Source organism: Osmerus mordax, chromosome 8, assembly GCF_038355195.1.
Source record: "Osmerus mordax isolate fOsmMor3 chromosome 8, fOsmMor3.pri, whole genome shotgun sequence".
NCBI classification, from domain to species: Eukaryota; Metazoa; Chordata; class Actinopteri; order Osmeriformes; family Osmeridae; genus Osmerus; species Osmerus mordax.
In genome coordinates, this window is record NC_090057.1 from 11,329,418 (window position 1) to 11,356,377 (window position 26,960).

The 26,960-nt window shown below is 40.1% G+C and overlaps 2 pseudogenes; both read right to left on the reverse strand.

Moving 5' to 3' along the window:
* Nucleotides 1-2,955: 2,955 nt before the first annotated feature.
* Nucleotides 2,956-20,864, reverse strand: LOC136947640 (zinc finger protein 208-like; annotated as a pseudogene).
* A 2,371-nt stretch (nucleotides 20,865-23,235) lies between these two features.
* On the reverse strand, nucleotides 23,236-26,370 carry LOC136947641 (zinc finger protein 271-like; annotated as a pseudogene).
* Between the last annotated feature and the right edge of the window lie 590 nt (nucleotides 26,371-26,960).

Consider the following 26,960-nt stretch of genomic DNA (forward strand, 5'->3'; position numbering starts at 1 on the left):
TAATCAGTCAATATTGTCTGGAATATATTCTGTATCGTCTTAAAAAACATAGCAAATGATCACTTGGTGAGAGAATGAGTAACCCTCTACATCAGAACCACCATGTCTACTATCACAGGACATTCTAATACATTTTCATGGTTAGTTTGGAACAACCCACACGCGCCTCAACACCTCCTATATTTACAATACCAGATCATTTTAAACTACAAAAACTGAAACTTCCATGTGCTTGAATTAAATTGCTTCAGAACAGAAAGGTGTCAGCCAGAGTTGACCAGGTTTCTACCCAGTTTGACACAGCTTCCCTCCATCGTTACATGGGTAGAGTATTATTTCCTGTTTGTGTGCAGTCATGTTGGACTGGTGATCTGGTGTTACTGCATGTGCAGGCCAGTTGTTATTTCAGCTGTGGGTCATACAGAAGTTCTCTCAGGTGGTGACTGCTGGGACAGCTTGGCCCAAGACATCACTGCTTTGGGTTGTTTCTATTGTGGATACGCAGATGACTCTTCAGATTGCTATTTTTTTTACATGAATATTCACAGTGTGGGCAGCTGTAGGGCTTCTCTCCTGTGTGGATCCTGCAGTGATCTCTGAAACTGTCAACCCGTGCAAAGGTTTTACCACAGAGGTCACAGCTGAAGGGTCTCTCTCCATTGTGGATCCTGCGGTGAACGTTGAGTGTACCAGCCGCGCTAAAGGTTTTACCACAAACATCACATCTGTAGGGTTTCTCAGCAGTGTGGATCCTGCGGATCTGACCTCTTAAGTTGCCAGCCTGGCTAAAGGTTTTACCACATAGGTCACAGCTGTAGGGCTTTCCCCCAGTGTGGATTCTACAGTGAATGTTGAGAGTACAAGCCTGGCTAAAGGTTTTACCACAAACATCACATCTGTAGGGTTTCTCAGCAGTGTGGATCCTGCGGTGACCTCTTAAGTTGCCAGCCTGGCTAAAGGTTTTACCACAGAGGTCACAGCTGTAGGGCTTCTCTCCAGTGTGGATCATCATGTGGTTCTTGAGGCTACTGGATGAGGAAAGGCTCTTCCCACAGGTGTCACAGCGATGTGTCTCCATAACTCTGGTCTTTCTTTGTTCTCTGTCTAGTCTCTCTGGATCCTGTCTTGGATCTAGTCTCTAGAAGCTTATTTCTGCTGTGGTTACTGCTCTTTCTGGTTGATCCTCTCTCTGGGAACTGCTGTCTCTGGTTCAGTCTCACTCTGTAGTCTCTCTGGTTGAGTCTCTCTGGAGCCATAAGATGTCTTCTCTGTCTAGTCTCCACCCACGATCAAGTATGGTTGGCCAATGAGGGATCTGGAGGAAACAGCTCCAAGCTAATGAGAACTCAGATTTTACATATAAAGGAAATCTTTTGTCTGTCATAATGTCCACTCTGCATATGTAATGGTGATCATTTAATGAGAGGTGTATGTTTCTCAGGTTTATTTTGTCTGGAGAAACATGTAACACTGTGATAAAAACCTTATCTCTGGCATACAACACCTCCTTCTAATAATGAGATTTTCTTCAAAATAATAATATAGAATTAGTTACTACACAAGCATTTCATGCAAATTAATGATACTCTTTGCATTTGTTAGATTTCGGATTGGAATTGCAAAATTTTAAATAATTCAGTAATAATATTCTCTATTGCATGTGTTTCATTTTCTATTTAAAAACGTAGAATTACAACCTAGAAAATAATTTACTGAAGGTTTTTGTGCACTCAACTTATATTGACACCACAGCAGTTGCTTTTCTTATGTGTGTGTCTAATATGGCAGCCAGCCATAGACAGTTGAATAAGGTGACATTTTGTATTCTTAGAAGAACTTGACTCAAATATGAAAACTTTCATAGTTTCCACTTCTTTGAGAGTAATTTCTCTCCCGGATGCAAATTGAACATCTGAAGACGTTCATTTAACCCAAACAAAGTGGAACTTTATCTAACTTTATATTATAGACACACAGCAGGCTATGCAATAGTCTAATGAGATCAAATCTAAACTAACTTGGAGGATAAAATACAGTTTGTATGAGAACATCCCAGTGAGGTAGGAGATAAATGTGTAAACTGCCCTGTTATCAGGCTATCATCTGGTAAATATGACAATTAACCCCTTTGTTTTACAACCATTCAGTCTCATGACCCTCGACTTGCGAATGTAAATACAGAGAATGTGTGTCTGTACTCTACAATGGATGAAGATCAGTGTGCATTGGACTGGTCATCAGCAACATTATTCAGGATGTTTGTTTAGGAGAAGTAATTATTGAAATAGTTTCTGACTATTTTGGTATCCAATCGAGCAAATCTTTTTCTATGATACTTGAAGTGTATAGTTGAATTCCTTCACATCTACAAGCCCATCTAAGTAAGCCTAAATGGTGTGTTATTGTTAATGAAAACAACCTTTTTTGGCCTTCCAATGTTAGGATCATATCCACCATTGTAACATAAATGTACAAAGTGATAAAGCACAGTATTAAACTTAAGAAACAAGTTTGTTGAGATACAATTTGAATTATTAGTAAAAACCATGAATATTACGCATACTCCTGAGCACAATAGAGATCCAATGCTGAGAATAATATACTTCTGTACACATGTCAAAAAGGCAGAGAAATACAGTTTGTCAGTAACTTCTGTACTATGTTCACAAGTAGTTTGGAAACACATTTCACCCAATGTAGGTGAACTGTCACACAACAAATCAACCAAGATGGAAAAGGTATTTCAGACAACTTTATTTGTATATCACTTTTCAAATCAGTTTTACAAAAGGCTTTACATTTACCAACAAAGCTAAAAGACTGAAACCAAGTGATAATGAAGTATCGACATGAAGCAATGAATATTCATTTAGCAGACACTTTTATCCAAATCAACATCTAGAGGACAACAGGACTTCAATATAATCTGAGTAAATATAGACAGATTCAACATAATCAGTCAGTATTGTCTGAAATATATTCTGTATCGTCTGAAAAAACATAGCAAATGATCACTTGGTGAGAGAATGAGTAACCCTCTACATCAGAACCACCAAGTCTACTATCACAGGAAATGCTAATACTGTACATTTTCATGGTGCGTTACTTCATGTGCTGTCCCAGTAGGTGTAGGCCAGTAGTTCTTCCAGCTGTGGGTCATACAGAAGTTCTCTCAAGTGGTGACTGCTGGGACAGCTTGGCCCCAGACATCACTGCTTTGGGTTTTTTCTATTGTGGATACGCAGGTGACTCTTCAGATTGCCATTTGTTTTACATGGACAGTCACAGTGTGGGCAGCTGTAGGGCTTCACTCCTGTGTGGATCCTGCTAAGTTTCTTCAACGCACCTGAGGTAGAGAAGACTTCATCACAGTATTCACAGTTGTGGGGCTACTCTCCTGTGTGGATCCTGCGGTGAATGTTAAGATTAGCAGCCAAGCTAAAGGTTTTACCACAGAAGTCACAGCTGAAGGGCTTCTCTCCAGTGTGGGTTCTGCTGTGTTTCTTCAAAGCACTTGAGGTAGAGAAGGCTTTATCACAGCATTCACAGTTGTAGGGCTTCTCTCCAGTGTGGATCATGCAGTGAATGTTGAGAGTACTGGCCTGGCTAAAGGTTTTACCACAGAGGTCACAGCTGTAGGGCTTCTCTCCTGTGTGGATCCTGCAGTGAATGTTGAGAGTTCCAGCACGGCTAAAGGTTTTACCACAGAGGTCACAGCTGTAGGGCTTCTCTCCTGTGTGGATCCTGCTGTGTATCTTCAAATCACCCTTGGTAGAGAAGGCTTTATCACAGCATTCACAGGTGTGAGGTTTTTCCCCAGTGTGGATCCTGCAGTGAATGTTGAGAGTACTAGCCTGGCTAAAGGTTTGACCACAGAGGTCACAGCTGTAGGGCTTTTCTCCAGTGTGGATCCTGCTGTGAATGTTGAGAGTTCCAGCACGGCTAAAGGTTTTACCACAGAGGTCACAGCTGTAGGGCTTCTCTCCAGTGTGGATCCTGCGGTGAATGTTGCGAGTACTAGCTTCACTAAAGGCTTTACCACAGAGGTCACAGTTGTAGGGCTTCTCCCCAGTGTGGATCCTGCGGTGAACAGTGAAATGGCCAGCCTGGCTAAAGCTTTTACCACAGAGGTCACAGCTGTAGGGTTTCTCCTCAGTGTGGATCCTGCGGTGACCTCTCAAGTTGCCAGCCTGGCTAAAGGTTTTACCACAGAGGTCACAGCTGTAAGGCTTCTCTCCAGTGTGTATCATCATGTGGTTCTTGAAGCTACTGGATGAGGAAAGGCTCTTCCCACAGGTGTCACAGTGATGTGTCTCCATAACTCTGGTCTCTCTTTGTTCTCTGTCTAGTCTCTCTGGATCCTGTCTTGGATCTAGTCTCTAGAAGCTTATTTCTGCTGTGGTCACTGCTCTTTCTGGTTGATCCTCTCTCTGGGAACTGCTGTCTCTGGTTGAGTCTCTCTCTGTAGTCTTTCTGGTTGACTCTCTGGAGCCATAAGATGTCTTCTCTGTCTAGTCTCCACCCACAATCAAGTATGGTTGGCCAATGAGGGATCTGGAGGAAACAGCTCCAAGCTAATGAGAACTCAGATTTTACATATAAAGGAAATCTTTTGTCTGTCATAATGTCCACTCTGCATATGTAATGGTGATCATTTAATGAGAGGTGTATGTTTCTCAGGTTTATTTTGTCTGGAGAAACATGTAACACTGTGATAAAAACCTTATCTCTGGCATACAACACCTCCTTTTAATAATGAGATTTTCTTCAAAATAATAATATAGAATTAGTTACTACACAAGCATTTCATGCAAATTAATGATACTCTTTGCATTTGTTAGATTTCGGATTGGAATTGCAAAATTTTAAATAATTCAGTAATAATATTCTCTATTGCATGTGTTTCATTTTCTATTTAAAAACGTAGAATTACAACCTAGAAAATAATTTACTGAAGGTTTTTGTGCACTCAACTTATATTGACACCACAGCAGTTGCTTTTCTTATGTGTGTGTCTAATATGGCAGCCAGCCATAGACAGTTGAATAAGGTGACATTTTGTATTCTTAGAAGAACTTGACTCAAATATGAAAACTTTCATAGTTTCCACTTCTTTGAGAGTAATTTCTCTCCCGGATGCAAATTGAACATCTGAAGACGTTCATTTAACCCAAACAAAGTGGAACTTTATCTAACTTTATATTATAGACACACAGCAGGCTATGCAATAGTCTAATGAGATCAAATCTAAACTAACTTGGAGGATAAAATACAGTTTGTATGAGAACATCCCAGTGAGGTAGGAGATAAATGTGTAAACTGCCCTGTTATCAGGCTATCATCTGGTAAATATGACAATTAACCCCTTTGTTTTACAACCATTCAGTCTCATGACCCTCGACTTGCGAATGTAAATACAGAGAATGTGTGTCTGTACTCTACAATGGATGAAGATCAGTGTGCATTGGACTGGTCATCAGCAACATTATTCAGGATGTTTGTTTAGGAGAAGTAATTATTGAAATAGTTTCTGACTATTTTGGTATCCAATCGAGCAAATCTTTTTCTATGATACTTGAAGTGTATAGTTGAATTCCTTCACATCTACAAGCCCATCTAAGTAAGCCTAAATGGTGTGTTATTGTTAATGAAAACAACCTTTTTTGGCCTTCCAATGTTAGGATCATATCCACCATTGTAACATAAATGTACAAAGTGATAAAGCACAGTATTAAACTTAAGAAACAAGTTTGTTGAGATACAATTTGAATTATTAGTAAAAACCATGAATATTACGCATACTCCTGAGCACAATAGAGATCCAATGCTGAGAATAATATACTTCTGTACACATGTCAAAAAGGCAGAGAAATACAGTTTGTCAGTAACTTCTGTACTATGTTCACAAGTAGTTTGGAAACACATTTCACCCAATGTAGGTGAACTGTCACACAACAAATCAACCAAGATGGAAAAGGTATTTCAGACAACTTTATTTGTATATCACTTTTCAAATCAGTTTTACAAAAGGCTTTACATTTACCAACAAAGCTAAAAGACTGAAACCAAGTGATAATGAAGTATCGACATGAAGCAATGAATATTCATTTAGCAGACACTTTTATCCAAATCAACATCTAGAGGACAACAGGTCTTCAATATAGTCAGGGTAAATATAGACAGATTCAACATAATCGCTCAGTGTTGCCTGAAATATATTCTGCATGGTCTGAAAAACCCTAACAAATGATCACTTGGTGAGAGACAGAGTAACCCTCTACATCAGAACCACCAAGTCTAATATAACAGGAAATGCTAATACTGTACATTTTCATGGTGCGTTACTTCATGTGCTGTCCCAGTAGGTGTAGGCCAGTAGTTCTTCCAGCTGTGGGTCATACAGAAGTTCTCTCAAGTGGTGACTGCTGGGACAGCTTGGCCCCAGACATCACTGCTTTGGGTTTTTTCTATTGTGGATACGCAGGTGACTCTTCAGATTGCCATTTGTTTTACATGGACAGTCACAGTGTGGGCAGCTGTAGGGCTTCACTCCTGTGTGGATCCTGCTAAGTTTCTTCAACGCACCTGAGGTAGAGAAGACTTCATCACAGTATTCACAGTTGTGGGGCTACTCTCCTGTGTGGATCCTGCGGTGAATGTTAAGATTAGCAGCCAAGCTAAAGGTTTTACCACAGAAGTCACAGCTGAAGGGCTTCTCTCCAGTGTGGGTTCTGCTGTGTTTCTTCAAAGCACTTGAGGTAGAGAAGGCTTTATCACAGCATTCACAGTTGTAGGGCTTCTCTCCAGTGTGGATCATGCAGTGAATGTTGAGAGTACTGGCCTGGCTAAAGGTTTTACCACAGAGGTCACAGCTGTAGGGCTTCTCTCCTGTGTGGATCCTGCAGTGAATGTTGAGAGTTCCAGCACGGCTAAAGGTTTTACCACAGAGGTCACAGCTGTAGGGCTTCTCTCCTGTGTGGATCCTGCTGTGTATCTTCAAATCACCCTTGGTAGAGAAGGCTTTATCACAGCATTCACAGGTGTGAGGTTTTTCCCCAGTGTGGATCCTGCAGTGAATGTTGAGAGTACTAGCCTGGCTAAAGGTTTGACCACAGAGGTCACAGCTGTAGGGCTTCTCTCCAGTGTGGATCCTGCGGTGACCTCTTAAGCTTACTTCATGACTAAAGGTTTTACCACAGAGGTCACAGCTGTAGGGCTTCTCTCCAGTGTGGATCATCATGTGCTTCTTGAGGCTACTGGATGAGGAAATGCTCTTCCCACAGGTGTCACAGGGATGTGTCTCCATAACTCTGGTCTCTCTTTGTTCTCTGTCTGGTCTCCCTAGATCCTGTCTTGTATCTCGTCTCTAGAACCTTGTTTCTCTGTGGGTACTTCTCTTTCTTGTTGACCCTCTCTTTGGGAACTGTTGTCTCTGGTTGAGTCTCTCTGTAGTCTCTCTGGTTGAGTCTCTCTGGAGCTATATGATGTCTTCTCTGTCTAGTCTCCACCCAAAATCAAGTATGGTTGGCCAATGGGGGATCTGGAGAAAACAGCTCCATGTTAATGAGAACTCAGATTTTACATCTAAAGGAAATCTTTTGTCTATCATAATGCCCACTTTGCATATGTAATGATGATCATTTAATGAAAGGTGTATGTTTCTCAGGTTTATTTTGTCTGGAGAAACATGTAACACTGTGATAAAAACCTTATCTCTGGCATACAACACCTCCTTCTAATAATTAGATTTTCTTCAAAATAATAATATAGAATTAGTTACTACACAAGCATTTCATGCAAATTAATAATACTCTTTGCATTTATTAGATTTGGGATTAGAATTGCAAAATTTTAAATAATTCAGTAATAATATTCTCTATTGCATGTGTCTCATTTTCTATTTAAAAACGTAGAATTACAACCTAGAAAATAATTTACCAGTGGTTTTTGTGCACTCAACTTATATTGAAGCCACAGCATGCGCTTTTCTTATGTGTGTATCTAATATGGCAGCCAGCCAAAGACAGTTGAATAAGGTGACATTTTGTATTCTTAGAGGAACTTGAGTCAAATATGAAAACTTTCATGGTTTCCACTTCTTTGTTAGTAACTTCTCTCCTGGATTCAAATTGAACATCTGAAGACGTTCATTTAACCCAAACAAAGTGGAACTTTATCTAACTTTATATTATAGACACACAGCAGGCTATGCAATAGTCTAATGAGATCAAATCTAAACTAACTTGGAGGATAAAATACAGTTTGTATGAGAACATCCCAGTGAGGTAGGAGATAAATGTGTAAACTGCCCTGTTATCAGGCTATCATCTGGTAAATAGGGCAATTAACCCCTTTGTTTTACAACCATTCAGTCTCATGACCCTCGACTTGCGAATGTAAATACAGAGAATGTGTGTCCGTACTCTACAATGGATTAAGATCAGTGTGCATTGCACTGGTCATCAGCAACATTATTCAGGATGTTTGTTTAGGACAAGTAATTATGGAAATAGCTTCTGACTATTTTGGTATCCAATTGAGCAAATCTTTTTCTATGATACTTGAAGTGTAAAGGTGAACTCCTTCACATCTTCAAGGCCATAAGACAACCCATAAACCAGCCCATAAGCCCGTAATCCTAAATGGTGTGTTATTTGGAATAAAAACAACCTGTTTTGGTCTTCCAATGTCAGGATCCTATCCACTATTGTAACGTAAAAACGTACCAAGCGATAAAGCACAGTATTAAACTTAAGAAACAAGTTTGTTGAGATTGGTTTTGAATTATTATTACAATCCTGAATATGAGCACAATGGACAATGCTGAGAATAACATACTTCTGTAAACATGTCTACATGTCAAAAATGCAGTGAAATACAGTTAGTCAGTAACGTCTGTCCTATGTTCACAAGTAGTTTGGAAACATACTATTTAGGTGAACTGTCACAAAACAAATCAACCAAGACAGAGAAGGTATTTCGGACAACTTTATTTGTAAATCACTTTTCAAATCAGTTTGACAAAAGGCTTTACACTTACCAACAAAGCTAACAGACTAAAACCAAGTGATAATGAAGTCCTCTTGTGTGGATCCTGCTGTGTTTCTTCAAATCACTCTTGTTAGAGAAGGCTTTATCACAGCATTCACAGAAGTGGGGCTTTTCCCCAGTGTGGATCCTGCAGTGAATGTTGAGAGTATCAGCCCGGTTAAAGGTTTTCCCACAGAAGTTACATCTGTAGGGCCTCTCTCCTGTGTGGATCCTGCTGTGTTTCTTCAAATCACCCTTGTTAGAGAAGGCTTTATCACAGCATTCACAGGTGTGAGGCTTTTCCCCAGTGTGGATCCTGCAGTGAATGTTGAGATTTCCAGCACGGCTAAAGGTTTTACCACAGAAGCCACAGTTGTAGGGCTTCTCTCCAGTGTGGATCCTGCGGTGAACAGTGAAATGGCAAGCCTTGCTAAAGCTTTTACCACAGAGGTCACAGCTGTAGGGTTTCTCATCAGTGTGGATCCTGCGGTGACCTCTTAAGTTGCCAGCCTGGCTAAAGGTTTTACCACAGAGGTCACAGCTGTAGGGCTTCTCTCCAGTGTGGATCATCATGTGGGTCTTGAGGCTACTGGATGAGGAAAGGCTCTTCCCACAGGTGTCACAGCGATGTGTCTCCATAACTCTGGTCTCTCTTTGTTCTCTGTCTAGTCTCTCTGGATCCTGTCTTGGATCTAGTCTCTAGAAGCTTATTTCTGCTGTGGTTACTGCTCTTTCTGGTTGATCCTCTCTCTGGGAACTGCTGTCTCTGGTTCAGTCTCTCTCTGTAGTCTCTCTGGTTGAGTCTCTCTGGAGCTATATGATGTCTTCTTAGTCAAGTCTCCGCCCACAATCAAGTATGGTTGGCCAATGGGGGATCTGGAGGAAACAAACAGCTCCATGTTAATGAGAACTCAGATTTTACATATAAAGGAAATCTTTTGTCTGTCATAATGTCCACTCTGCATATGTAATGGAGATCATTTAATGAGAGGTGTATGTTTCTCAGGTTTATTTTGTCTGGACAAACATGTAACACTGTGATAAAAACCTTATCTCTGGCATACAACACCTCCTTCTAATAATTAGATTTTCTTCAAAATAATAATATAGAATTAGTTACTACACAAGCATTTCATGCAAATTAATAATACTCTTTGCATTTATTAGATTTGGGATTGGAATTGCAAAATTGTAAATAATTCAGTAATAATATTCTCTATTGCATGTGTCTCATTTTCTATTTAAAAACTTAGAATTACAACCTAGAAAATAATTTACCAGTGGTTTTTGTGCACTCAACTTATATTGACGCCACAGCATGCGCTTTTCTTATGTGTGTGTCTAATATGGCAGCCAGCCATAGACAGTTGATTAAGGTGACATTTTGTATTCTTAGAGGAACTTGACTCAAATGTGAAAACTTTCATGGTTTCCACTTCTTTGTTAGTAACTTCTCTCCTGGATTCAAATTGAACCTCTGAAGACGTTCATTTAACCCAAACAAAGTGGAACTTTATCTAACTTTATATTATAGACACACAGCAGGCTATGCAATAGTCTAATGAGATCAAATCTAAACTAACTTGGAGGATAAAATACAGTTTGTATGAGAACATCCCAGTGAGGTAGGAGATAAATGTGTAAACTGCCCTGTTATCAGGCTATCATCTGGTAAATAGGACAATTAACCCCTTTGTTTTACAACCATTCAGTCTCATGACCCTTGACTTGCGAATGTAAATACAGAGAATGTGTGTCCGTACTCTACAATGGATTAAGATCAGTGTGCATTGCACTGGTCATCAGCAACATTATTCAGGATGTTTGTTTAGGACAAGTAATTATGGAAATAGCTTCTGACTATTTTGGTATCCAATTGAGCAAATCTTTTTCTATGATACTTGAAGTGTAAAGGTGAACTACTTCACATCTTCAAGGCCATAAGCCAACCCATAAACCAGCCCATAAGCCCGTAATCCTAAATGGTGTGTTATTTGGAATAAAAACAACCTGTTTTGGTCTTCCAATGTCAGGATCCTATCCACTATTGTAACGTAAAAACGTACCAAGCGATAAAGCACAGTATTAAACTTAAGAAACAAGTTTGTTGAGATTGGTTTTGAATTATTATTACAATCCTGAATATGAGCACAATGGACAATGCTGAGAATAACATACTTCTGTAAACATGTCTACATGTCAAAAATGCAGTGAAATACAGTTAGTCAGTAACGTCTGTCCTATGTTCACAAGTAGTTTGGAAACATACTATTTAGGTGAACTGTCACAAAACAAATCAACCAAGACAGAGAAGGTATTTCGGACAACTTTATTTGTAAATCACTTTTCAAATCAGTTTGACAAAAGGCTTTACACTTACCAACAAAGCTAACAGACTAAAACCAAGTGATAATGAAGTCCTCTTGTGTGGATCCTGCTGTGTTTCTTCAAATCACCCTTGTTAGAGAAGGCTTTATCACAGCATTCACAGAAGTGGGGCTTTTCCCCAGTGTGGATCCTGCAGTGAATGTTGAGAGTATCAGCCCGGTTAAAGGTTTTCCCACAGAAGTTACATCTGTAGGGCCTCTCTCCTGTGTGGATCCTGCTGTGTTTCTTCAAATCACCCTTGTTAGAGAAGGCTTTATCACAGCATTCACAGGTGTGAGGCTTTTCCCCAGTGTGGATCCTGCAGTGAATGTTGAGATTTCCAGCACGGCTAAAGGTTTTACCACAGAAGTCGCAGTTGTAGGGCTTCTCTCCAGTGTGGATCCTGCGGTGAACAGTGAAATGGCAAGCCTGGCTAAAGCTTTTACCACAGAGGTCACAGCTGTAGGGTTTCTCATCAGTGTGGATCCTGCGGTGACCTCTTAAGTTGCCAGCCTGGCTAAAGGTTTTACCACAGAGGTCACAGCTGTAGGGCTTCTCTCCAGTGTGGATCATCATGTGGGTCTTGAGGCTACTGGATGAGGAAAGGCTCTTCCCACAGGTGTCACAGTGATGTGTCTCCATAACTCTGGTCTCTCTTTGTTCTCTGTCTAGTCTCTCTGGATCCTGTCTTGGATCTAGTCTCTAGAAGCTTATTTCTGCTGTGGTCACTGCTCTTTCTGGTTGATCCTCTCTCTGGGAACTGCTGTCTCTGGTTCAGTCTCTCTCTGTAGTCTCTCTGGTTGAGTCTCTCTGGAGCTATATGATGTCTTCTTAGTCAAGTCTCCGCCCACAATCAAGTATGGTTGGCCAATGGGGGATCTGGAGGAAACAAACAGCTCCATGTTAATGAGAACTCAGATTTTACATATAAAGGAAATCTTTTGTCTGTCATAATGTCCACTCTGCATATGTAATGGAGATCATTTAATGAGAGGTGTATGTTTCTCAGGTTTATTTTGTCTGGACAAACATGTAACACTGTGATAAAAACCTTATCTCTGGCATACAACACCTCCTTCTAATAATTAGATTTTCTTCAAAATAATAATATAGAATTAGTTACTACACAAGCATTTCATGCAAATTAATAATACTCTTTGCATTTGTTAGATTTGGGATTGGAATTGCAAAATTGTAAATAATTCAGTAATAATATTCTCTATTGCATGTGTCTCATTTTCTATTTAAAAACTTAGAATTACAACCTAGAAAATAATTTACCAGTGGTTTTTGTGCACTCAACTTATATTGACGCCACAGCATGCGCTTTTCTTATGTGTGTGTCTAATATGGCAGCCAGCCATAGACAGTTGATTAAGGTGACATTTTGTATTCTTAGAGGAACTTGACTCAAATGTGAAAACTTTCATGGTTTCCACTTCTTTGTTAGTAACTTCTCTCCTGGATTCAAATTGAACCTCTGAAGACGTTCATTTAACCCAAACAAAGTGGAACTTTATCTAACTTTATATTATAGACACACAGCAGGCTATGCAATAGTCTAATGAGATCAAATCTAAACTAACTTGGAGGATAAAATACAGTTTGTATGAGAACATCCCAGTGAGGTAGGAGATAAATGTGTAAACTGCCCTGTTATCAGGCTATCATCTGGTAAATAGGACAATTAACCCCTTTGTTTTACAACCATTCAGTCTCATGACCCTCGACTTGCGAATGTAAATACAGAGAATGTGTGTCCGTACTCTACAATGGATTAAGATCAGTGTGCATTGCACTGGTCATCAGCAACATTATTCAGGATGTTTGTTTAGGACAAGTAATTATGGAAATAGCTTCTGACTATTTTGGTATCCAATTGAGCAAATCTTTTTCTATGATACTTGAAGTGTAAAGGTGAACTCCTTCACATCTTCAAGGCCATAAGCCAACCCATAAACCAGCCCATAAGCCCGTAATCCTAAATGGTGTGTTATTTGGAATAAAAACAACCTGTTTTGGTCTTCCAGTGTCAGGATCCTATCCACTATTGTAACGTAAAAACGTACCAAGCGATAAAGCACAGTATTAAACTTAAGAAACAAGTTTGTTGAGATTGGTTTTGAATTATTATTACAATCCTGAATATGAGCACAATGGACAATGCTGAGAATAACATACTTCTGTAAACATGTCTACATGTCAAAAATGCAGTGAAATACAGTTAGTCAGTAACGTCTGTCCTATGTTCACAAGTAGTTTGGAAACATACTATTTAGGTGAACTGTCACAAAACAAATCAACCAAGACAGAGAAGGTATTTCGGACAACTTTATTTGTAAATCACTTTTCAAATCAGTTTGACAAAAGGCTTTACACTTACCAACAAAGCTAACAGACTAAAACCAAGTGATAATGAAGTCCTCTTGTGTGGATCCTGCTGTGTTTCTTCAAATCACTCTTGTTAGAGAAGGCTTTATCACAGCATTCACAGAAGTGGGGCTTTTCCCCAGTGTGGATCCTGCAGTGAATGTTGAGAGTATCAGCCCGGTTAAAGGTTTTCCCACAGAAGTTACATCTGTAGGGCCTCTCTCCTGTGTGGATCCTGCTGTGTTTCTTCAAATCACCCTTGTTAGAGAAGGCTTTATCACAGCATTCACAGGTGTGAGGCTTTTCCCCAGTGTGGATCCTGCAGTGAATGTTGAGATTTCCAGCACGGCTAAAGGTTTTACCACAGAAGTCGCAGTTGTAGGGCTTCTCTCCAGTGTGGATCCTGCGGTGAACAGTGAAATGGCAAGCCTGGCTAAAGCTTTTACCACAGAGGTCACAGCTGTAGGGTTTCTCATCAGTGTGGATCCTGCGGTGACCTCTTAAGTTGCCAGCCTGGCTAAAGGTTTTACCACAGAGGTCACAGCTGTAGGGCTTCTCTCCAGTGTGGATCATCATGTGGGTCTTGAGGCTACTGGATGAGGAAAGGCTCTTCCCACAGGTGTCACAGTGATGTGTCTCCATAACTCTGGTCTCTCTTTGTTCTCTGTCTAGTCTCTCTGGATCCTGTCTTGGATCTAGTCTCTAGAAGCTTATTTCTGCTGTGGTCACTGCTCTTTCTGGTTGATCCTCTCTCTGGGAACTGCTGTCTCTGGTTCAGTCTCTCTCTGTAGTCTCTCTGGTTGAGTCTCTCTGGAGCTATATGATGTCTTCTTAGTCAAGTCTCCGCCCACAATCAAGTATGGTTGGCCAATGGGGGATCTGGAGGAAACAAACAGCTCCATGTTAATGAGAACTCAGATTTTACATATAAAGGAAATCTTTTGTCTGTCATAATGTCCACTCTGCATATGTAATGGAGATCATTTAATGAGAGGTGTATGTTTCTCAGGTTTATTTTGTCTGGACAAACATGTAACACTGTGATAAAAACCTTATCTCTGGCATACAACACCTCCTTCTAATAATTAGATTTTCTTCAAAATAATAATATAGAATTAGTTACTACACAAGCATTTCATGCAAATTAATAATACTCTTTGCATTTGTTAGATTTGGGATTGGAATTGCAAAATTGTAAATAATTCAGTAATAATATTCTCTATTGCATGTGTCTCATTTTCTATTTAAAAACTTAGAATTACAACCTAGAAAATAATTTACCAGTGGTTTTTGTGCACTCAACTTATATTGACGCCACAGCATGCGCTTTTCTTATGTGTGTGTCTAATATGGCAGCCAGCCATAGACAGTTGATTAAGGTGACATTTTGTATTCTTAGAGGAACTTGACTCAAATGTGAAAACTTTCATGGTTTCCACTTCTTTGTTAGTAACTTCTCTCCTGGATTCAAATTGAACCTCTGAAGACGTTCATTTAACCCAAACAAAGTGGAACTTTATCTAACTTTATATTATAGACACACAGCAGGCTATGCAATAGTCTAATGAGATCAAATCTAAACTAACTTGGAGGATAAAATACAGTTTGTATGAGAACATCCCAGTGAGGTAGGAGATAAATGTGTAAACTGCCCTGTTATCAGGCTATCATCTGGTAAATAGGACAATTAACCCCTTTGTTTTACAACCATTCAGTCTCATGACCCTCGACTTGCGAATGTAAATACAGAGAATGTGTGTCCGTACTCTACAATGGATTAAGATCAGTGTGCATTGCACTGGTCATCAGCAACATTATTCAGGATGTTTGTTTAGGACAAGTAATTATGGAAATAGCTTCTGACTATTTTGGTATCCAATTGAGCAAATCTTTTTCTATGATACTTGAAGTGTAAAGGTGAACTCCTTCACATCTTCAAGGCCATAAGCCAACCCATAAACCAGCCCATAAGCCCGTAATCCTAAATGGTGTGTTATTTGGAATAAAAACAACCTGTTTTGGTCTTCCAGTGTCAGGATCCTATCCACTATTGTAACGTAAAAACGTACCAAGCGATAAAGCACAGTATTAAACTTAAGAAACAAGTTTGTTGAGATTGGTTTTGAATTATTATTACAATCCTGAATATGAGCACAATGGACAATGCTGAGAATAACATACTTCTGTAAACATGTCTACATGTCAAAAATGCAGTGAAATACAGTTAGTCAGTAACGTCTGTCCTATGTTCACAAGTAGTTTGGAAACATACTATTTAGGTGAACTGTCACAAAACAAATCAACCAAGACAGAGAAGGTATTTCGGACAACTTTATTTGTAAATCACTTTTCAAATCAGTTTGACAAAAGGCTTTACACTTACCAACAAAGCTAACAGACTAAAACCAAGTGATAATGAAGTCCTCTTGTGTGGATCCTGCTGTGTTTCTTCAAATCACTCTTGTTAGAGAAGGCTTTATCACAGCATTCACAGAAGTGGGGCTTTTCCCCAGTGTGGATCCTGCAGTGAATGTTGAGAGTACCAGACAACTTTATTGGTTTATCACTTTTCATGTACTTTGTATGTAGAAAGAACAGCAGAAAGTTCATAGAACAACAGGACTTCAATAAAGTCTGAGTAAATATAGACATATTCAACATAATCAGTTAGTATTGTTTGAAATATATTCAGTATGGTCTGAAAAACCCTAGCAAATGATCACTTGGTGAGAGACACAGTAACCCTCTACATCAGAACCACCAAGTCATATTTGACTGTAGATCTGGTGTTACTGCATGTGCTGTTCCGGTAGGTCAGTAGTTCTTCCAGCTGTGGGTCATACAGAAGTTCTCTCAGGTGGTGACTGCTGGGACAGCTTGGCCCTAGACATCACTGCTTTGGGGTTTTCTATTGTGGATACGCAGATGACTCTTCAGATTGCCATTTGTTTTACCTGAGTAGTCACAGTGTCGGCAGTTGTAGGGATTCTCTCCTGCTAAATGACTAAATGTGGTCACAGCTGTAGGGCTTTTCTCCTATGTGGATCCTGCTGTGTTTCTTCAACCCACCTGAGGTAGAGAAGACTTCATCACAGTATTCACAGTTGTGGGGCTACTCTCCTGTGTGGATCCTGCGGTGAATGTTAAGATTACCAGCCAAGCTAAAGGTTTTACCACAGAAGTCACAGCTGAAGGTCTTCTATCCAGTGTGGGTTCTGCTGTGTTTCTTCAAAGCACTTGAGGTAGAGAAGGCTTTATCACAGCATTCACAGTTGTAGGGCTTCTCTCCAGTGTGGATCATGCAGTGAATGTTGAGAGTACCAGCCCGGCTAAAGGTTTTACCACAGAGGTCACAGCTGTAGGGCTTCTCTTCATTGTGGATCCTGCGGTGATTGTTGAGAGTACCAGCCATGCTAAAGGTTTTATCACAGAGGTCACAGCTGTAGGGCTTCTCTCCCGTGTGGATCCTGCAGTGATTGTTTAGAGTATCAACCCGGCTAAAGGTTTTGCCACAGAGTTCACAGCTGTAGGGCTTTTCCCCAGTGTGGATCCTGCAGTGAATGTTGAGATTTCCAGCACGGCTAAAGGTTTTACCACAGAAGTCGCAGTTGTAGGGCTTCTCTCCAGTGTGGATCCTGCGGTGAACAGTGAAATGGCAAGCCTGGCTAAAGCTTTTACCACAGAGGTCACAGCTGTAGGGTTTCTCATCAGTGTGGATCCTGCGGTGACCTCTTAAGTTGCCAGCCTGGCTAAAGGTTTTACCACAGAGGTCACAGCTGTAGGGCTTCTCTCCAGTGTGGATCATCATGTGGGTCTTGAGGCTACTGGATGAGGAAAGGCTCTTCCCACAGGTGTCACAGTGATGTGTCTCCATAACTCTGGTCTCTCTTTGTTCTCTGTCTAGTCTCTCTGGATCCTGTCTTGGATCTAGTCTCTAGAAGCTTATTTCTGCTGTGGTCACTGCTCTTTCTGGTTGATCCTCTCTCTGGGAACTGCTGTCTCTGGTTCAGTCTCTCTCTGTAGTCTCTCTGGTTGAGTCTCTCTGGAGCTATATGATGTCTTCTTAGTCAAGTCTCCGCCCACAATCAAGTATGGTTGGCCAATGGGGGATCTGGAGGAAACAAACAGCTCCATGTTAATGAGAACTCAGATTTTACATATAAAGGAAATCTTTTGTCTGTCATAATGTCCACTCTGCATATGTAATGGAGATCATTTAATGAGAGGTGTATGTTTCTCAGGTTTATTTTGTCTGGACAAACATGTAACACTGTGATAAAAACCTTATCTCTGGCATACAACACCTCCTTCTAATAATTAGATTTTCTTCAAAATAATAATATAGAATTAGTTACTACACAAGCATTTCATGCAAATTAATAATACTCTTTGCATTTGTTAGATTTGGGATTGGAATTGCAAAATTGTAAATAATTCAGTAATAATATTCTCTATTGCATGTGTCTCATTTTCTATTTAAAAACTTAGAATTACAACCTAGAAAATAATTTACCAGTGGTTTTTGTGCACTCAACTTATATTGACGCCACAGCATGCGCTTTTCTTATGTGTGTGTCTAATATGGCAGCCAGCCATAGACAGTTGATTAAGGTGACATTTTGTATTCTTAGAGGAACTTGACTCAAATGTGAAAACTTTCATGGTTTCCACTTCTTTGTTAGTAACTTCTCTCCTGGATTCAAATTGAACCTCTGAAGACGTTCATTTAACCCAAACAAAGTGGAACTTTATCTAACTTTATATTATAGACACACAGCAGGCTATGCAATAGTCTAATGAGATCAAATCTAAACTAACTTGGAGGATAAAATACAGTTTGTATGAGAACATCCCAGTGAGGTAGGAGATAAATGTGTAAACTGCCCTGTTATCAGGCTATCATCTGGTAAATAGGACAATTAACCCCTTTGTTTTACAACCATTCAGTCTCATGACCCTCGACTTGCGAATGTAAATACAGAGAATGTGTGTCCGTACTCTACAATGGATTAAGATCAGTGTGCATTGCACTGGTCATCAGCAACATTATTCAGGATGTTTGTTTAGGACAAGTAATTATGGAAATAGCTTCTGACTATTTTGGTATCCAATTGAGCAAATCTTTTTCTATGATACTTGAAGTGTAAAGGTGAACTCCTTCACATCTTCAAGGCCATAAGCCAACCCATAAACCAGCCCATAAGCCCGTAATCCTAAATGGTGTGTTATTTGGAATAAAAACAACCTGTTTTGGTCTTCCAGTGTCAGGATCCTATCCACTATTGTAACGTAAAAACGTACCAAGCGATAAAGCACAGTATTAAACTTAAGAAACAAGTTTGTTGAGATTGGTTTTGAATTATTATTACAATCCTGAATATGAGCACAATGGACAATGCTGAGAATAACATACTTCTGTAAACATGTCTACATGTCAAAAATGCAGTGAAATACAGTTAGTCAGTAACGTCTGTCCTATGTTCACAAGTAGTTTGGAAACATACTATTTAGGTGAACTGTCACAAAACAAATCAACCAAGACAGAGAAGGTATTTCGGACAACTTTATTTGTAAATCACTTTTCAAATCAGTTTGACAAAAGGCTTTACACTTACCAACAAAGCTAACAGACTAAAACCAAGTGATAATGAAGTCCTCTTGTGTGGATCCTGCTGTGTTTCTTCAAATCACTCTTGTTAGAGAAGGCTTTATCACAGCATTCACAGAAGTGGGGCTTTTCCCCAGTGTGGATCCTGCAGTGAATGTTGAGAGTACCAGACAACTTTATTGGTTTATCACTTTTCATGTACTTTGTATGTAGAAAGAACAGCAGAAAGTTCATAGAACAACAGGACTTCAATAAAGTCTGAGTAAATATAGACATATTCAACATAATCAGTTAGTATTGTTTGAAATATATTCAGTATGGTCTGAAAAACCCTAGCAAATGATCACTTGGTGAGAGACACAGTAACCCTCTACATCAGAACCACCAAGTCATATTTGACTGTAGATCTGGTGTTACTGCATGTGCTGTTCCGGTAGGTCAGTAGTTCTTCCAGCTGTGGGTCATACAGAAGTTCTCTCAGGTGGTGACTGCTGGGACAGCTTGGCCCTAGACATCACTGCTTTGGGGTTTTCTATTGTGGATACGCAGATGACTCTTCAGATTGCCATTTGTTTTACCTGAGTAGTCACAGTGTCGGCAGTTGTAGGGATTCTCTCCTGCTAAATGACTAAATGTGGTCACAGCTGTAGGGCTTTTCTCCTATGTGGATCCTGCTGTGTTTCTTCAACCCACCTGAGGTAGAGAAGACTTCATCACAGTATTCACAGTTGTGGGGCTACTCTCCTGTGTGGATCCTGCGGTGAATGTTAAGATTACCAGCCAAGCTAAAGGTTTTACCACAGAAGTCACAGCTGAAGGTCTTCTATCCAGTGTGGGTTCTGCTGTGTTTCTTCAAAGCACTTGAGGTAGAGAAGGCTTTATCACAGCATTCACAGTTGTAGGGCTTCTCTCCAGTGTGGATCATGCAGTGAATGTTGAGAGTACCAGCCCGGCTAAAGGTTTTACCACAGAGGTCACAGCTGTAGGGCTTCTCTTCATTGTGGATCCTGCGGTGATTGTTGAGAGTACCAGCCATGCTAAAGGTTTTATCACAGAGGTCACAGCTGTAGGGCTTCTCTCCCGTGTGGATCCTGCAGTGATTGTTTAGAGTATCAACCCGGCTAAAGGTTTTGCCACAGAGTTCACAGCTGTAGGGCTTTTCCCCAGTGTGGATCCTGCAGTGAATGTTGAGATTTCCAGCACGGCTAAAGGTTTTACCACAGAAGTCGCAGTTGTAGGGCTTCTCTCCAGTGTGGATCCTGCGGTGAACAGTGAAATGGCAAGCCTGGCTAAAGCTTTTACCACAGAGGTCACAGCTGTAGGGTTTCTCATCAGTGTGGATCCTGCGGTGACCTCTTAAGTTGCCAGCCTGGCTAAAGGTTTTACCACAGAGGTCACAGCTGTAGGGCTTCTCTCCAGTGTGGATCATCATGTGGGTCTTGAGGCTACTGGATGAGGAAAGGCTCTTCCCACAGGTGTCACAGTGATGTGTCTCCATAACTCTGGTCTCTCTTTGTTCTCTGTCTAGTCTCTCTGGATCCTGTCTTGGATCTAGTCTCTAGAAGCTTATTTCTGCTGTGGTCACTGCTCTTTCTGGTTGATCCTCTCTCTGGGAACTGCTGTCTCTGGTTCAGTCTCTCTCTGTAGTCTCTCTGGTTGAGTCTCTCTGGAGCTATATGATGTCTTCTTAGTCAAGTCTCCGCCCACAATCAAGTATGGTTGGCCAATGGGGGATCTGGAGGAAACAAACAGCTCCATGTTAATGAGAACTCAGATTTTACATATAAAGGAAATCTTTTGTCTGTCATAATGTCCACTCTGCATATGTAATGGAGATCATTTAATGAGAGGTGTATGTTTCTCAGGTTTATTTTGTCTGGACAAACATGTAACACTGTGATAAAAACCTTATCTCTGGCATACAACACCTCCTTCTAATAATTAGATTTTCTTCAAAATAATAATATAGAATTAGTTACTACACAAGCATTTCATGCAAATTAATAATACTCTTTGCATTTGTTAGATTTGGGATTGGAATTGCAAAATTGTAAATAATTCAGTAATAATATTCTCTATTGCATGTGTCTCATTTTCTATTTAAAAACTTAGAATTACAACCTAGAAAATAATTTACCAGTGGTTTTTGTGCACTCAACTTATATTGACGCCACAGCATGCGCTTTTCTTATGTGTGTGTCTAATATGGCAGCCAGCCATAGACAGTTGATTAAGGTGACATTTTGTATTCTTAGAGGAACTTGACTCAAATGTGAAAACTTTCATGGTTTCCACTTCTTTGTTAGTAACTTCTCTCCTGGATTCAAATTGAACCTCTGAAGACGTTCATTTAACCCAAACAAAGTGGAACTTTATCTAACTTTATATTATAGACACACAGCAGGCTATGCAATAGTCTAATGAGATCAAATCTAAACTAACTTGGAGGATAAAATACAGTTTGTATGAGAACATCCCAGTGAGGTAGGAGATAAATGTGTCAACTGCCCTGTTATCAGGCTATCATCTGGTAAATAGGACAATTAACCCCTTTGTTTTACAACCATTCAGTCTCATGACCCTCGACTTGCGAATGTAAATACAGAGAATGTGTGTCCGTACTCTACAATGGATTAAGATCAGTGTGCATTGCACTGGTCATCAGCAACATTATTCAGGATGTTTGTTTAGGACAAGTAATTATGGAAATAGCTTCTGACTATTTTGGTATCCAATTGAGCAAATCTTTTTCTATGATACTTGAAGTGTAAAGGTGAACTCCTTCACATCTTCAAGGCCATAAGCCAACCCATAAACCAGCCCATAAGCCCGTAATCCTAAATGGTGTGTTATTTGGAATAAAAACAACCTGTTTTGGTCTTCCAGTGTCAGGATCCTATCCACTATTGTAACGTAAAAACGTACCAAGCGATAAAGCACAGTATTAAACTTAAGAAACAAGTTTGTTGAGATTGGTTTTGAATTATTATTACAATCCTGAATATGAGCACAATGGACAATGCTGAGAATAACATACTTCTGTAAACATGTCTACATGTCAAAAATGCAGTGAAATACAGTTAGTCAGTAACGTCTGTCCTATGTTCACAAGTAGTTTGGAAACATACTATTTAGGTGAACTGTCACAAAACAAATCAACCAAGACAGAGAAGGTATTTCGGACAACTTTATTTGTAAATCACTTTTCAAATCTGTTTGACAAAAGGCTTTACACTTACCAACAAATCTAACAGACTAAAACCAAGTGATAATGAAGTCCTCTTGTGTGGATCCTGCTGTGTTTCTTCAAATCACTCTTGTTAGAGAAGGCTTTATCACAGCATTCACAGAAGTGGGGCTTTTCCCCAGTGTGGATCCTGCAGTGAATGTTGAGAGTACCAGACAACTTTATTGGTTTATCACTTTTCATGTACTTTGTATGTAGAAAGAACAGCAGAAAGTTCATAGAACAACAGGACTTCAATAAAGTCTGAGTAAATATAGACATATTCAACATAATCAGTTAGTATTGTTTGAAATATATTCAGTATGGTCTGAAAAACCCTAGCAAATGATCACTTGGTGAGAGACACAGTAACCCTCTACATCAGAACCACCAAGTCATATTTGACTGTAGATCTGGTGTTACTGCATGTGCTGTTCCGGTAGGTCAGTAGTTCTTCCAGCTGTGGGTCATACAGAAGTTCTCTCAGGTGGTGACTGCTGGGACAGCTTGGCCCTAGACATCACTGCTTTGGGGTTTTCTATTGTGGATACGCAGATGACTCTTCAGATTGCCATTTGTTTTACCTGAGTAGTCACAGTGTCGGCAGTTGTAGGGATTCTCTCCTGCTAAATGACTAAATGTGGTCACAGCTGTAGGGCTTTTCTCCTATGTGGATCCTGCTGTGTTTCTTCAACCCACCTGAGGTAGAGAAGACTTCATCACAGTATTCACAGTTGTGGGGCTACTCTCCTGTGTGGATCCTGCGGTGAATGTTAAGATTACCAGCCAAGCTAAAGGTTTTACCACAGAAGTCACAGCTGAAGGTCTTCTATCCAGTGTGGGTTCTGCTGTGTTTCTTCAAAGCACTTGAGGTAGAGAAGGCTTTATCACAGCATTCACAGTTGTAGGGCTTCTCTCCAGTGTGGATCATGCAGTGAATGTTGAGAGTACCAGCCCGGCTAAAGGTTTTACCACAGAGGTCACAGCTGTAGGGCTTCTCTTCATTGTGGATCCTGCGGTGATTGTTGAGAGTACCAGCCATGCTAAAGGTTTTATCACAGAGGTCACAGCTGTAGGGCTTCTCTCCCGTGTGGATCCTGCAGTGATTGTTTAGAGTATCAACCCGGCTAAAGGTTTTGCCACAGAGTTCACAGCTGTAGGGCTTTTCCCCAGTGTGGATCCTGCAGTGAATGTTGAGATTTCCAGCACGGCTAAAGGTTTTACCACAGAAGTCGCAGTTGTAGGGCTTCTCTCCAGTGTGGATCCTGCGGTGAACAGTGAAATGGCAAGCCTGGCTAAAGCTTTTACCACAGAGGTCACAGCTGTAGGGTTTCTCATCAGTGTGGATCCTGCGGTGACCTCTTAAGTTGCCAGCCTGGCTAAAGGTTTTACCACAGAGGTCACAGCTGTAGGGCTTCTCTCCAGTGTGGATCATCATGTGGGTCTTGAGGCTACTGGATGAGGAAAGGCTCTTCCCACAGGTGTCACAGTGATGTGTCTCCATAACTCTGGTCTCTCTTTGTTCTCTGTCTAGTCTCTCTGGATCCTGTCTTGGATCTAGTCTCTAGAAGCTTATTTCTGCTGTGGTCACTGCTCTTTCTGGTTGATCCTCTCTCTGGGAACTGCTGTCTCTGGTTCAGTCTCTCTCTGTAGTCTCTCTGGTTGAGTCTCTCTGGAGCTATATGATGTCTTCTTAGTCAAGTCTCCGCCCACAATCAAGTATGGTTGGCCAATGGGGGATCTGGAGGAAACAAACAGCTCCATGTTAATGAGAACTCAGATTTTACATATAAAGGAAATCTTTTGTCTGTCATAATGTCCACTCTGCATATGTAATGGAGATCATTTAATGAGAGGTGTATGTTTCTCAGGTTTATTTTGTCTGGACAAACATGTAACACTGTGATAAAAACCTTATCTCTGGCATACAACACCTCCTTCTAATAATTAGATTTTCTTCAAAATAATAATATAGAATTAGTTACTACACAAGCATTTCATGCAAATTAATAATACTCTTTGCATTTGTTAGATTTGGGATTGGAATTGCAAAATTGTAAATAATTCAGTAATAATATTCTCTATTGCATGTGTCTCATTTTCTATTTAAAAACTTAGAATTACAACCTAGAAAATAATTTACCAGTGGTTTTTGTGCACTCAACTTATATTGACGCCACAGCATGCGCTTTTCTTATGTGTGTGTCTAATATGGCAGCCAGCCATAGACAGTTGATTAAGGTGACATTTTGTATTCTTAGAGGAACTTGACTCAAATGTGAAAACTTTCATGGTTTCCACTTCTTTGTTAGTAACTTCTCTCCTGGATTCAAATTGAACCTCTGAAGACGTTCATTTAACCCAAACAAAGTGGAACTTTATCTAACTTTATATTATAGACACACAGCAGGCTATGCAATAGTCTAATGAGATCAAATCTAAACTAACTTGGAGGATAAAATACAGTTTGTATGAGAACATCCCAGTGAGGTAGGAGATAAATGTGTAAACTGCCCTGTTATCAGGCTATCATCTGGTAAATAGGACAATTAACCCCTTTGTTTTACAACCATTCAGTCTCATGACCCTCGACTTGCGAATGTAAATACAGAGAATGTGTGTCCGTACTCTACAATGGATTAAGATCAGTGTGCATTGCACTGGTCATCAGCAACATTATTCAGGATGTTTGTTTAGGACAAGTAATTATGGAAATAGCTTCTGACTATTTTGGTATCCAATTGAGCAAATCTTTTTCTATGATACTTGAAGTGTAAAGGTGAACTCCTTCACATCTTCAAGGCCATAAGCCAACCCATAAACCAGCCCATAAGCCCGTAATCCTAAATGGTGTGTTATTTGGAATAAAAACAACCTGTTTTGGTCTTCCAGTGTCAGGATCCTATCCACTATTGTAACGTAAAAACGTACCAAGCGATAAAGCACAGTATTAAACTTAAGAAACAAGTTTGTTGAGATTGGTTTTGAATTATTATTACAATCCTGAATATGAGCACAATGGACAATGCTGAGAATAACATACTTCTGTAAACATGTCTACATGTCAAAAATGCAGTGAAATACAGTTAGTCAGTAACGTCTGTCCTATGTTCACAAGTAGTTTGGAAACATACTATTTAGGTGAACTGTCACAAAACAAATCAACCAAGACAGAGAAGGTATTTCGGACAACTTTATTTGTAAATCACTTTTCAAATCAGTTTGACAAAAGGCTTTACACTTACCAACAAAGCTAACAGACTAAAACCAAGTGATAATGAAGTCCTCTTGTGTGGATCCTGCTGTGTTTCTTCAAATCACTCTTGTTAGAGAAGGCTTTATCACAGCATTCACAGAAGTGGGGCTTTTCCCCAGTGTGGATCCTGCAGTGAATGTTGAGAGTATCAGCCCGGTTAAAGGTTTTCCCACAGAAGTTACATCTGTAGGGCCTCTCTCCTGTGTGGATCCTGCTGTGTTTCTTCAAATCACCCTTGTTAGAGAAGGCTTTATCACAGCATTCACAGGTGTGAGGCTTTTCCCCAGTGTGGATCCTGCAGTGAATGTTGAGATTTCCAGCACGGCTAAAGGTTTTACCACAGAGGTCACAGCTGTAGGGTTTCTCATCAGTGTGGATCCTGCGGTGACCTCTTAAGTTGCCAGCCTGGCTAAAGGTTTTACCACAGAGGTCACAGCTGTAGGGCTTCTCTCCAGTGTGGATCATCATGTGGGTCTTGAGGCTACTGGATGAGGAAAGGCTCTTCCCACAGGTGTCACAGTGATGTGTCTCCATAACTCTGGTCTCTCTTTGTTCTCTGTCTAGTCTCTCTGGATCCTGTCTTGGATCTAGTCTCTAGAAGCTTATTTCTGCTGTGGTCACTGCTCTTTCTGGTTGATCCTCTCTCTGGGAACTGCTGTCTCTGGTTCAGTCTCTCTCTGTAGTCTCTCTGGTTGAGTCTCTCTGGAGCTATATGATGTCTTCTTAGTCAAGTCTCCGCCCACAATCAAGTATGGTTGGCCAATGGGGGATCTGGAGGAAACAAACAGCTCCATGTTAATGAGAACTCAGATTTTACATATAAAGGAAATCTTTTGTCTGTCATAATGTCCACTCTGCATATGTAATGGAGATCATTTAATGAGAGGTGTATGTTTCTCAGGTTTATTTTGTCTGGACAAACATGTAACACTGTGATAAAAACCTTATCTCTGGCATACAACACCTCCTTCTAATAATTAGATTTTCTTCAAAATAATAATATAGAATTAGTTACTACACAAGCATTTCATGCAAATTAATAATACTCTTTGCATTTGTTAGATTTGGGATTGGAATTGCAAAATTGTAAATAATTCAGTAAT